Genomic DNA, 10,282 nt, shown 5'->3' with positions numbered 1-10,282 from the left:
CAACTAGAGACCCAGAGATCCAACTGTAGAAAGCCATTAGGTAGGGTATTGCTGTCTTCAACTTAATCCAAATTCGACATCTAACTGCTGAATTTTTTTATTTTTAAGGGCTAATTTTTCCTAAGAGATCTGAGGTGTTTGCATAACCCATGCACCATCTAGTGGTAACAAGTGGGAAAAGTCCACACAGAAAAATAAAACAGGAGAGCCTTTCAGAGAGAACAATTGACAAAATAGTCCTTCATCATTGAAATAATACTTAATGAGATATACCATTTCTTATTATAAATAATTAAACTGTTTGAAATTATTTTAATAAACTTCAAGTTGTGTTTATCTAGAGGATTATCTGCAGTAAAAGGAAAGTTGTGTCTCTGAATTTTTATATGTAAATTTACTGGAGACAATCGCTATTGTGTTTTAGATCAGCATGTAATCACTGCTCATTCACATTCTTGCCAGAACGAGAGTAGGTCAGGGATTAAGTGTTCTGAATAAGGATCAGATTAGCTGGGATCAGATTTCTGGCTCTGCTTTCTGTTACCTGAATGACCTTTGGCAAAGTTACCTAAGATCTCTGGCCTTCAGGAGATAAAATAAGAAAGCACACGTTAAGCAGTTATAAAAATCCTTGATGCAAATCAGCTACTCATTAAATGGCAGGTTAATTATTATGAAACTAAAAAAAGTTGCAAAAATTCCCTGTTTACCTAGTTTTTCAATCAAGTCAATATAAAACACCAAAGTTTTTTACCACTAACATCATAGGCTTGCCATTCGCTGTGGCTGGCTACCCTCAGAATAGACAGAATTTACAAATTTCCATGGGAATTTCAAAGGTTCAGCCGGGGCCACTTAGGCCCACTTAGTCAACAAGAGTGCATCATTTGGACAATGGATGAGGAGCGGTGGTGGCAAAATGGAATTTCTGCCTCAATGGACAGGGGCCCAAAACACACCCCTCTTTCAGCCTTGTGATGGATAGTGGCTCATTCTTGAACTGTTTACTCAACTATCTTTCTGCTTTCTGCTGATGGTGCTTGAGCCAGGCCACCATTCACTACTGAACAATGAACAAAGGAGAGCGCCATTAAAATACATTCTAATTTATTGTATTAATTTGGTTGCATGAGAAGTCAAAGTGGGGGAAAGCTGCTGGAAGCACTGTCTGTTGAAGAAGGCTCTTTGTGGAAGAGCCTACGGTGGATGAGATCTGATTGTTGGAAGCTTAGAGCGGCAGAAGGTTTCAAAGCACAGAATGCAGGTACTGCTAGAAGAAATTGAGTCCCACAGCAGGAAGGTGCCTGGACAGTGTTGGAGCAAAATGTGAGGAGAGACTGCTTGGGCGTGAAAGATCGTGACATCCTCTATTCACTGTATCTTGCCTCATCCTGGGGCCAACAATCGAAACTTTACTTTTGAGACACATTCTCAGTGACTGTAATTCCATCATCAACTACAAACTAAATTGACTCCCTGCCTTTTGATTTATCCAACAAATATCTGCTGAATATCTGCTCCACCACTGTCATCAAGCAGTTTCTCTGTACACAGAGAGCAGCAGATTACTAGCGATGAGTCAATGACTGACTCTTAACTGCTGATGCAAGGTTAATTAATAATCAACCTAAAAAAGAAATAGATTTTATTCATGCCTAACTGAGGATTATAACCCAGGAAATAGTCTTTCAGAAAACTCTGAGGACTCTTCCACCTGTTAGAGGTGAAGCACAATTACATATGTTTCTGCGACAGAGTCATACATGAAATGATTCCGACAGCTAACACAATCCAGACCTGCATGTACAGTGAGTGGGTAGCCTTTCCCCTCTCCAGGGGATCTTCCCAACCCAGGGACTGAAGTCTCCAAAGTCTCCCACATTGCAGGCGGATTCTGTACCAGCTGAGTCACAAGGGAAGCCCAGGAATACTGGAGTGGGTAGCCTGTCCCTTCTCCAGCAGATCTTCCAGACCCAGGAATAGAACTTGGGTCTCCTGCATCACAGGTGGATTCTTTACCAGCTGAACTAAGTCACTGAATCCCATGCAAGTGAGTTAAGAGGCAAGCAGGGTTCTCCAACCATGCACTCATTACCAGCATTCACACATGCATAGACACACACAGAAAGAGAGAGAGCAAGAACTCCAGCTGTCTAAACTCTTCTTATTTCTGATTGCTGCTATTCCAACATTACGGTGACGAATACTGGTACTGCAATAAAGGAAGCAGTTCTTCTTCATAGAAGAATAGGGACTCAGAAAGTTAAGGACAATATGTAAAAAGAAGAGGAAGAAGTCTTTGGAGTGTGCAAAAGGGGCAAAGAAAATTGCCAATTAAGTTTAGTGTTTAGTAGGAAACAGAAATTTCATTTTTTTTTTTTAAAGTCAAGTCTGATGTCTTCAGAAGTTTCTCACCTAAATGGAGAAAAAGTTAGAATGAAAAAACAGCTTTTGCTCAGGTGAAAAATTATCTGAGGGTCAAGATTTACATGTTGGAAGAGGAAGCTGAGAAAATCCAGAGTATCAACAAGGCCGTTGAACAATGGCCGTTCCCAGTGACTTTCATTTTATTGATATATCAATAGAATGATTCATTTAACTAAATTTTGTGGAAGTGTTTAATCGGCCATATTTAACACAGCTAGACTTGGAATGTAAGTATACTGTGAACCTAAGAGTGGTTCTTTGAATAAATGAAGCTTCCAGATTTCCTAGGAGACAAAAGGCGAATTTTAAAATTATTTATCTTATTTACTTGGCTGTGTTGGGCCTTCATTGTGACGTGTGAGATCCTTGCGGTGTCACATGGCATCCTCCACTGCGGCCCACAGACTCTCTGTGTCAAGCAAGCCCCACAGCACACGGGCTCGGAAGTTGCTTCTCACTGGCCTAGTTGCTCCAAGTCACGTGGGATCTTAATTCTGAGACCAGAGATGGAATCCAAGTCCCCTGCATTCATTGCAAGGCAGATTCTTAACCACTGGACCACCAGGGAAGTCTCAAAAGCCAGAGAAGTTTAAAACAAAAAGAAATCATAGAATGGCACAAGGTATATTCTATTATTGATATTTGTGAAATAAAAACTAATAGACACTTTTTAATGATCATAGCCACAACTTCCCCTTTGATGTGAGTCCGTGGGTAAATTTACAGAGAGCTAGCAGGCACAAATCTCCAGATTAAAGCCTGTCGGTCACAATACACACTGCTTCCCTGCAGGGTTTCACCGTCCTGGGTAAGCAGGCAAGGCACCCATGGATCACAGCCCTGCGCTCTACTTCAACCACATCCCCTTCAAAGGGGAATATGTGATGGGTGTTGACATTGCATTTTTATAATTGCTCTTGTGAACCACAACTTACTAAAACAAGAAGTCTTCTTTTACGGATAGCAAAGTCTTTCTTGTATGATCTAACCAATTCTGTTAGCTTTGGAAGAATTCTGTTTCTCCAACTCAAAAACACTTGATAATATTTTTTAAACAATTGTTAACTTGAATTGGCTTGTACTTTATTCAGCAGACATATACCCTTGGCAGCCGCTGCTGCTAAGTCACGTCAGTCGTGTCCGACTCTCTGCGACCCCATAGACGGCACCAGGCTCCGCTGTCCCTGGGACTCTCTAGGCAAGAACACTGGAGGGGGTTGCCATTTCCTTCTCCAATGCAGGAAAGTAAAAAGTGAAAGTGAAGTCGCTCAGCCATGTCCGACTCTTCGCGGCCCCACGGACTGCAGCCCACCAGGCTCCTCCGTCCATGGGATTTCCCAGGCAAGAGTACGGCAGTGCGGTGCCATTGCCTTCTCCATATACCCTTGGATGTACATACAGAAACCATGTAAATTACATACTCTTCATATCTTTAGAGAGATATTGGATTTTGAATCGAGGAAAAACAGGTTTTTATTTTATTTTTTAATAAAGGAACACAACAAGTAGAAGGTTTGGGAAAATAAAATGCAATAAAATATTATAGAGAAAAAATATTCATCAAAGGGGTTAAAGATAAAGAAATTTGATCAACAGGGCAAATACCTAATAATTGAAGTTCCCAAAAGATGAAAGAAGGCAGATGAGAAGAAATTATAAAAGCCATAAATCGAAACTATTTCACAAAACTGAAGGACTTGAAATCTAGATGAAAAGAACCACTGAGTACCCCGTAAAATGAACAACGACAAGACAATGATGCACCTAGAGGTCATCATTATGAAACTTTACAACTCTTGGAACAAAGAGAAGACCCCAAAATGTTCAGAGAAGAAAAAGATCACCTATTAAGGATAACATTGTATTTATAAAGCAGCACTAGAAACTTAAAGGACATCATCAAATTCTTTGTGAAAAAGCAATTTCAGTCTAGCATTTTAAACCCAGCTAAGCCACTAATCAAGAGCAATGGTAGAATAAATAGACCTTTCTGAACATTCAAGTTCTTTGAAACTTTACTAAAGTATTTGAAACTCTCGTTCCGGAATTTTCTCAGGAATTTCTGAAGGATGTTTTCCTTCAAAATAATGGAATAAACCAACAAGAGGAAGACATGAGACCCAAGAGGAAATGAGGTCTCACACACAGGAATGTCAGAGGGGATCCCTTGATGATAGAAAGAAAGTTCCAGGGCAAACACTTCACAGGAGGCCATGTAAGCAACCAGAATAAGTTGTAACAGAACGAAAGAAATGTCCAAAAGAAAACAATCCAAAAAATGAAAGTGATAGATTTTCTGATGTATTTACAAGGACAATTTCATTTTAAAAAAACAGCTGAGGGACTGGAGAACAATAGGAGAACAATTGTAACAACAAGCATATACAATAAGATACATAGAAAGTTAAATGAATTAAAAAGGGAAAAAGAATTACGTCCAAAAAAAAAAATCACTAAGTCATGTCTGACTCTTGCAATCCCATGAACCATAGCCTGCCAGGTCCATGGAATTCTCCAGGCAAGAATACTGGAATGGGTTGCCATTTCCCTCTCCAGGGGAACTTCTTGATGTAGGAATTGAACCCAGGTCTCCCGCTTTGCAGGCAGATGCTTTACCGACTGAGCTACACAGAAAGCCTAGAAAAAGAAAAAAGGTTGTGCAAGAATAGAGACATAATCACAACACACTATGTAATCAGTGAATGTTGATTTAACCTAAATCATGGTATAGTTAATGATGGACAGGGAATGATGATAGACAGTAAAACCCTCATCTATGGACAAAGAAGTCAAGAGATATTGCTCAGTCTCTAAACACAGTACAGGCTGCGCAGACGCCCACTCATGTCTGACTCTTTGTGACCTCACGGACTGTTGCCCACCAGGTTCCTCTGTCCATGGGACTCTCCCAAGAGGAGAGTTTCTTGGAGAAATGCTTGGTTTCAGATCTGGAGTAGGAAATGCACAAAATGAGCCCAGGACAACTTGTCACAGCTGAAAACCAGGACACGATCAAGGATCCCTGGGTGGTGGATATAGGGCTCAGTGCAGTGGTCTCTGTACATTTGTTTGTGTTTGAGATTTTTCACTGTTAAAAGAAAAAATGAGTTGGGATGTAAGGTTGGGAGGAAGAAAAGAGAACTTCCTAGTAAATGCAATTCAATTCTATTTGAATATTTTAAATAGGAATGCAAATATATGTATTCCTCATGCAATTTCTAATGAATTTTAGATTAAAATGTAAAAGACACAGTGCTGTAAGCATATTACACAGAAGTGTGAGGTTCAGTCCCACGGAGACTAATAAGGGTTGAAAGTGTTGGCCAAAGGGAGGTGTAACAAGGCCATGAAGCAAGGCGAGCAGGGAATTGCTGTTTTGTTGTCTGTAAGTCTTTTGGTCTCATTTGGCTTTTAAATTATGTGCCTATTTTACTTCAATAAAAACAAGCTTTAATTTTTAAGTATAACATTTTTAATAGAAGATAATGGGCTTTGGGATCACATGGAACATTAAAAACTTGATTTGGGCATTTACCAGCCAAGAGGCCTTGAGCTGTGGCTTAATCTCTCCCAGTTTGTTCCTCTATGAAATAAAGATAATAAACATATCCACCTGTGGAGTCCTGAGGCTTCAACATAATACCTTTGAAGCAATTAGCCTGGCACATATTCAGTATATGGTAGACATTATTACTGTATTATATTTAGAACCTTTGCAGAAGCTGAGCTCTAAATCTGCCTGAAGCTGAGACAGGTGGTCAAAGGCTGCCAAAATACAGTGTGGATGGATGAGGATGTTGGGTGGGGCAGGCAGTGTGCCCTCCTCCAACTTAAAGAGCAGAGAGAGCTGGAGGAATCTGAATGGATGATATGTCCTCAGAGGGGAAGTTTCCCTCATGTAAAGGAACAGAGAAACTTTCTCTAAGGTACATGAATACTAACAAAACTATAATGAGCAGTCTGTACTTAATGCTGGTGATTTAAGATGCCATAACTCTTCAAATCCAATTAGGAAGTTGCAGCCTGAATTGGATCAAGAGGGAGTTGAAAGTAAGCAAACTGACTTTTCCACACTATTAGTACATTGTTAACAGAAAAGCAGAATAAAAAAGTCTTGGATCAAATGCATGTTGATCAGTATGAGTAAAATTAATCAGGAAGACATACTTTTATATAGGTCTCAAATTTCTTTAGAATTAGTTGTAGTAATGTGTCAATTTCTTATACACTATGCATGTGTGCTAAGTTGCTTCAGTCGTGTCTGACTCTGCCATCCTATGGGCTGTAGTCCGCCAGGCTCTTCTGTTCATGGGATTCTCCAGGCAGGAATACTGGAGTGGGCTGCCATACCATCCTCCAGGGGATCTTCCTGACCCAGAGATCAAACTCGCATCTCTTATGTCTCCTGCATTGACAGGTGGGTTCTTTCAGTTCAGTTCAGTCACTCAGTTGTGTCTAACTCTTAGTGACCCCATGGATTGCAGCACGCCAGGTTTCCCTGTCCATCACTGACTCCTGGAGCTTGCTCAAACTCATGCCCATCAAGGTGGTAATGCCATCCAACCATCTCATCCTCTGTCGTCCTCTTCTCCTCCTGCCTTCAATCTTTCCCAGCATCAGGGTCTTTTCCAGTGAGTCAGTTCTTCGAATCAGGTGGCCAAAGTATTGGAGCTTCAGCTTCATCATCAATCCTTCCAATGAATATTCAGGACCGATTTCCTTTAGGAGGGACTGATTGGATCCCTTTGCACTCCAAGGGACTCTCAAGAGTCTTCTCCAACACCACAGTTCAAAAGCATCAGTTCTTTGGCACTCAGCTTTTTTTATGGCCCAACTCTCACATCCATACATGACTACTGGAAAAACCATAGTTTTGACTAGATGGACCCCTATCAGCAAAGTAATCTTTGCTTTTTAATATGCTGTCTAGATTTGTCTTTTAGGATTTGAAATAGCTCAACTGGAATTCCATCACCTCTACTAGCTTTGTTTGTAGTGATGTTTCCTAAGGCCCACTTGACTTCACATTCCAGGATGTCTGGCTCTAGGTGGGTGATCACACCATCATGGTTATCTGGGTCATTAAGATCTTTTTTGAAGTTCTTCTGTGTATTCTTGCCACCTCTTCTTAATACCTTCTGCTTCTGTTAGGTCCATATCATTTCTGTCCTTTATTGTGCCCATCTTTGCATGAAATGTTCCCTTGGTATCTCTAATTTTCTTAAAGAGATCTCTAGTCTTTCCCAATCTATTGTTTTCCTCTATTTCTTTGCATTAATCACTAAGGAAGGCTTTCTTATCTCTCCCTGCTATTCTTTGAAACTCTGCATTCAAATGCATTCAAATCTTTCCTTTTCTCCTTTGCCTTTAGCTTTTTTTTTTTTTCCTCAGCTATGTGTAAGGCCTTCTCAGACAACCATTTTGCCTTTTCGCATTTCTTTTTCTTGGAGATGGTCTTAATCCCTGTCTCCTGTACAATGTCACGAACCTCTGTCCATAGTTCTCTAGGCACTCTATCAGATCTAATCCCTTGAATCTATTTCTCACTTCTACTGTATAATCATAAGGGATTTGATTTAGGTCATACCTAAATGGTTTAGTGGTTGACCCTACTTTTTTCAATTTCAGTCTGAATTTGGCAATAAGGAGTTCATGATCTGAGCCACAATCAGCTCCTGGTCTTGTTTTTGCTGAATGTTTAGAGCTTCTCTGTCTTTGGCTGTGAGTGCAATTGTGCAGTAGTTTTGAGCATTCTTTGGCACTGCCTTTCTTAGGGATTGGAATGAAAACTGACCTTTTCCAGTCCTGTGGCCACTGCTGAGTTTTCCAAATTTGCTGGCATATTGAGTGCAGCACTTTCACAGCACCATCTTTTAGGATTTGAAATAGCTCAAGCGGAATTCCATCACCTCCACTTAGTTCATACTGAAGAGTTGGAATCTGCCTTAGTCATGGAATGACTTGAGCCCCACATGAACCCTGTGGGGGGGAGGGACTCACCCCCAAGTTAAATCCAGAGCCGTTGCAGGAGGCGCAGCACCCACCTCTACTCACTGCTTCTCCGTTTCTCAGTCACTCCTTGGCTCTCTGTAATCAGCCTTCTCACTCCACCACTGATAAAAGCAACTTTAGCAAAATTGCACAAGGAAGTTCAGAAAATGTCATTCTTTTCCTTCCTGAGACGGTCTCCCTGGGACTTCTATAGAATGACACCTTTGTTCCACTTTCTATGTGTTCAGCAGAGATAATGTTTATTGAATACAGTGTTTATAAGTAAAAAAAAAGAAAAGAAAATAAAAGAAACTGCCACTTTCCTTTCAAAGATGTTAATCATGTTAGAGGTGCTACCATTGTATTTCTCTTCACTAAAATTAAGAATGAAAAAGAAAAAGCAAAGGCAGAGACAGCTACATAAACTATACATGTATCAAGTGAATTCTTGGTTGAGATGCAATATGTTTGAACTATTCTGTGTGTGTGGGTTTGCCCAGTTGGATGTACAGCTCCCTATACTCATAAAAATGTTTACTACCAGTTTGCTTTCTTTAAAAGAAGGACTTTGTGTTTTTTGGCTGCACTGGGTTTTCTTTGCTGCATGACGGCTTTCTCTAGTTGTGGTGCTTTATTGAAGTTGCTCAGCCCTGTCCGACTCTTTGCAACCCCATGGACTGTAGCCTCCCAGGATCCTCCGTCCATGGAATTTTCCAGGCAAGAGTACTGGAGTGGGTTGCCATTTCCTTCTCCATAGTTGTGGGGAGGGGTGGGCTAACCTACTCTTTGGGGCTTCTTTGCATCCCAACGCACAGGCTTCCCACTGCAGCGGCTCTGTTGCCGAGGAGGGGCTCCAGGCGGGAGGGCTTGGCTGCTCCGTGGGAAGTGGCATCTTCCCAGACCAGGGATCGAACCCGTGTCCCCTGCATTGGCAGGCATGTTTTTAACCACTAGACCCCCAGGGAAGCCGTAGTGTTTATTTTACATACTTTATACTAAACTTTAAGCTGAGTGAGGAGGCAAACTTTTTGGATTCCAGTCGTCTAGATTCCAGATTGTTGCTCGCTCCTATCTCTGCAGCCTGACCGTCACCAAGTTACCTGCTGCCTTAACCCTCAGTTCCCACGTCTGTGAACTGGGAAGTGAGTGTGAGCTGCTCAGTCGTGTCTACTCTGCATCCCCATGGACTGCAGCCCACCAGGCTCGTCCGTCCATGGGGTTTCCCAGTCGAGAATTCCGGAGTGGGGTGCCATTTCCTCCTCCAGGGGAGCTTTCCAGCCCAGGGACTGAACCTGGCTGTCCTGCATGGCAGGCAGACTCGTTACCATCTGAGCCACCAGGAAAGCCCATGATACCAACTTTGCAGGGGTTTTGTGAGGCCTGGAGGAGGGACTCTACACAAAATGCTCAGCGCAGTGCCATGGGCCCAGCAGCGGCAGCTACTATTACTGTAACCCCTACAACTCTGTTGGACAAACACCTGTTTAGCATTTACTGTAAGCCAGGCACTGCCATAGTGCTCGGTAAATATTAACTTACTGATCGTTCAAAAACCCTGTGAAATTGTTATTATTAATCAGTTTTGTATCAGAGGGCACGGGAAAATTGAAAAGCTGCTTCAGGATGGCACAGCTGAAAGGTGGCCGAGCTGGAACCTGAACTGGAAAGCCTGAACCTGGGCCGGGGGCGGCACCCTCCAGCCCTGCTGCGCCGGCACCTCTTCTCCCTCCCTCCTTCCTGTTCCCCTCCAGCATCCTGCCCCACCGTCAGCGGTAAACACCTACGGGACCAGCAAGCTTCCAGTAGCAAACATGGGGGTAACCTTAAAGGACTTTAAAAGTCTGTTTTCTCACTCTAAAATATA

This window comes from Odocoileus virginianus, chromosome 15 (genome assembly GCF_023699985.2).
Source record: "Odocoileus virginianus isolate 20LAN1187 ecotype Illinois chromosome 15, Ovbor_1.2, whole genome shotgun sequence".
In the NCBI taxonomy this organism is placed as follows: Eukaryota; Metazoa; Chordata; class Mammalia; order Artiodactyla; family Cervidae; genus Odocoileus; species Odocoileus virginianus.
The sequence above is the reverse complement of the archived record's forward strand: the minus strand, read 5'-3'. Positions refer to the sequence as shown.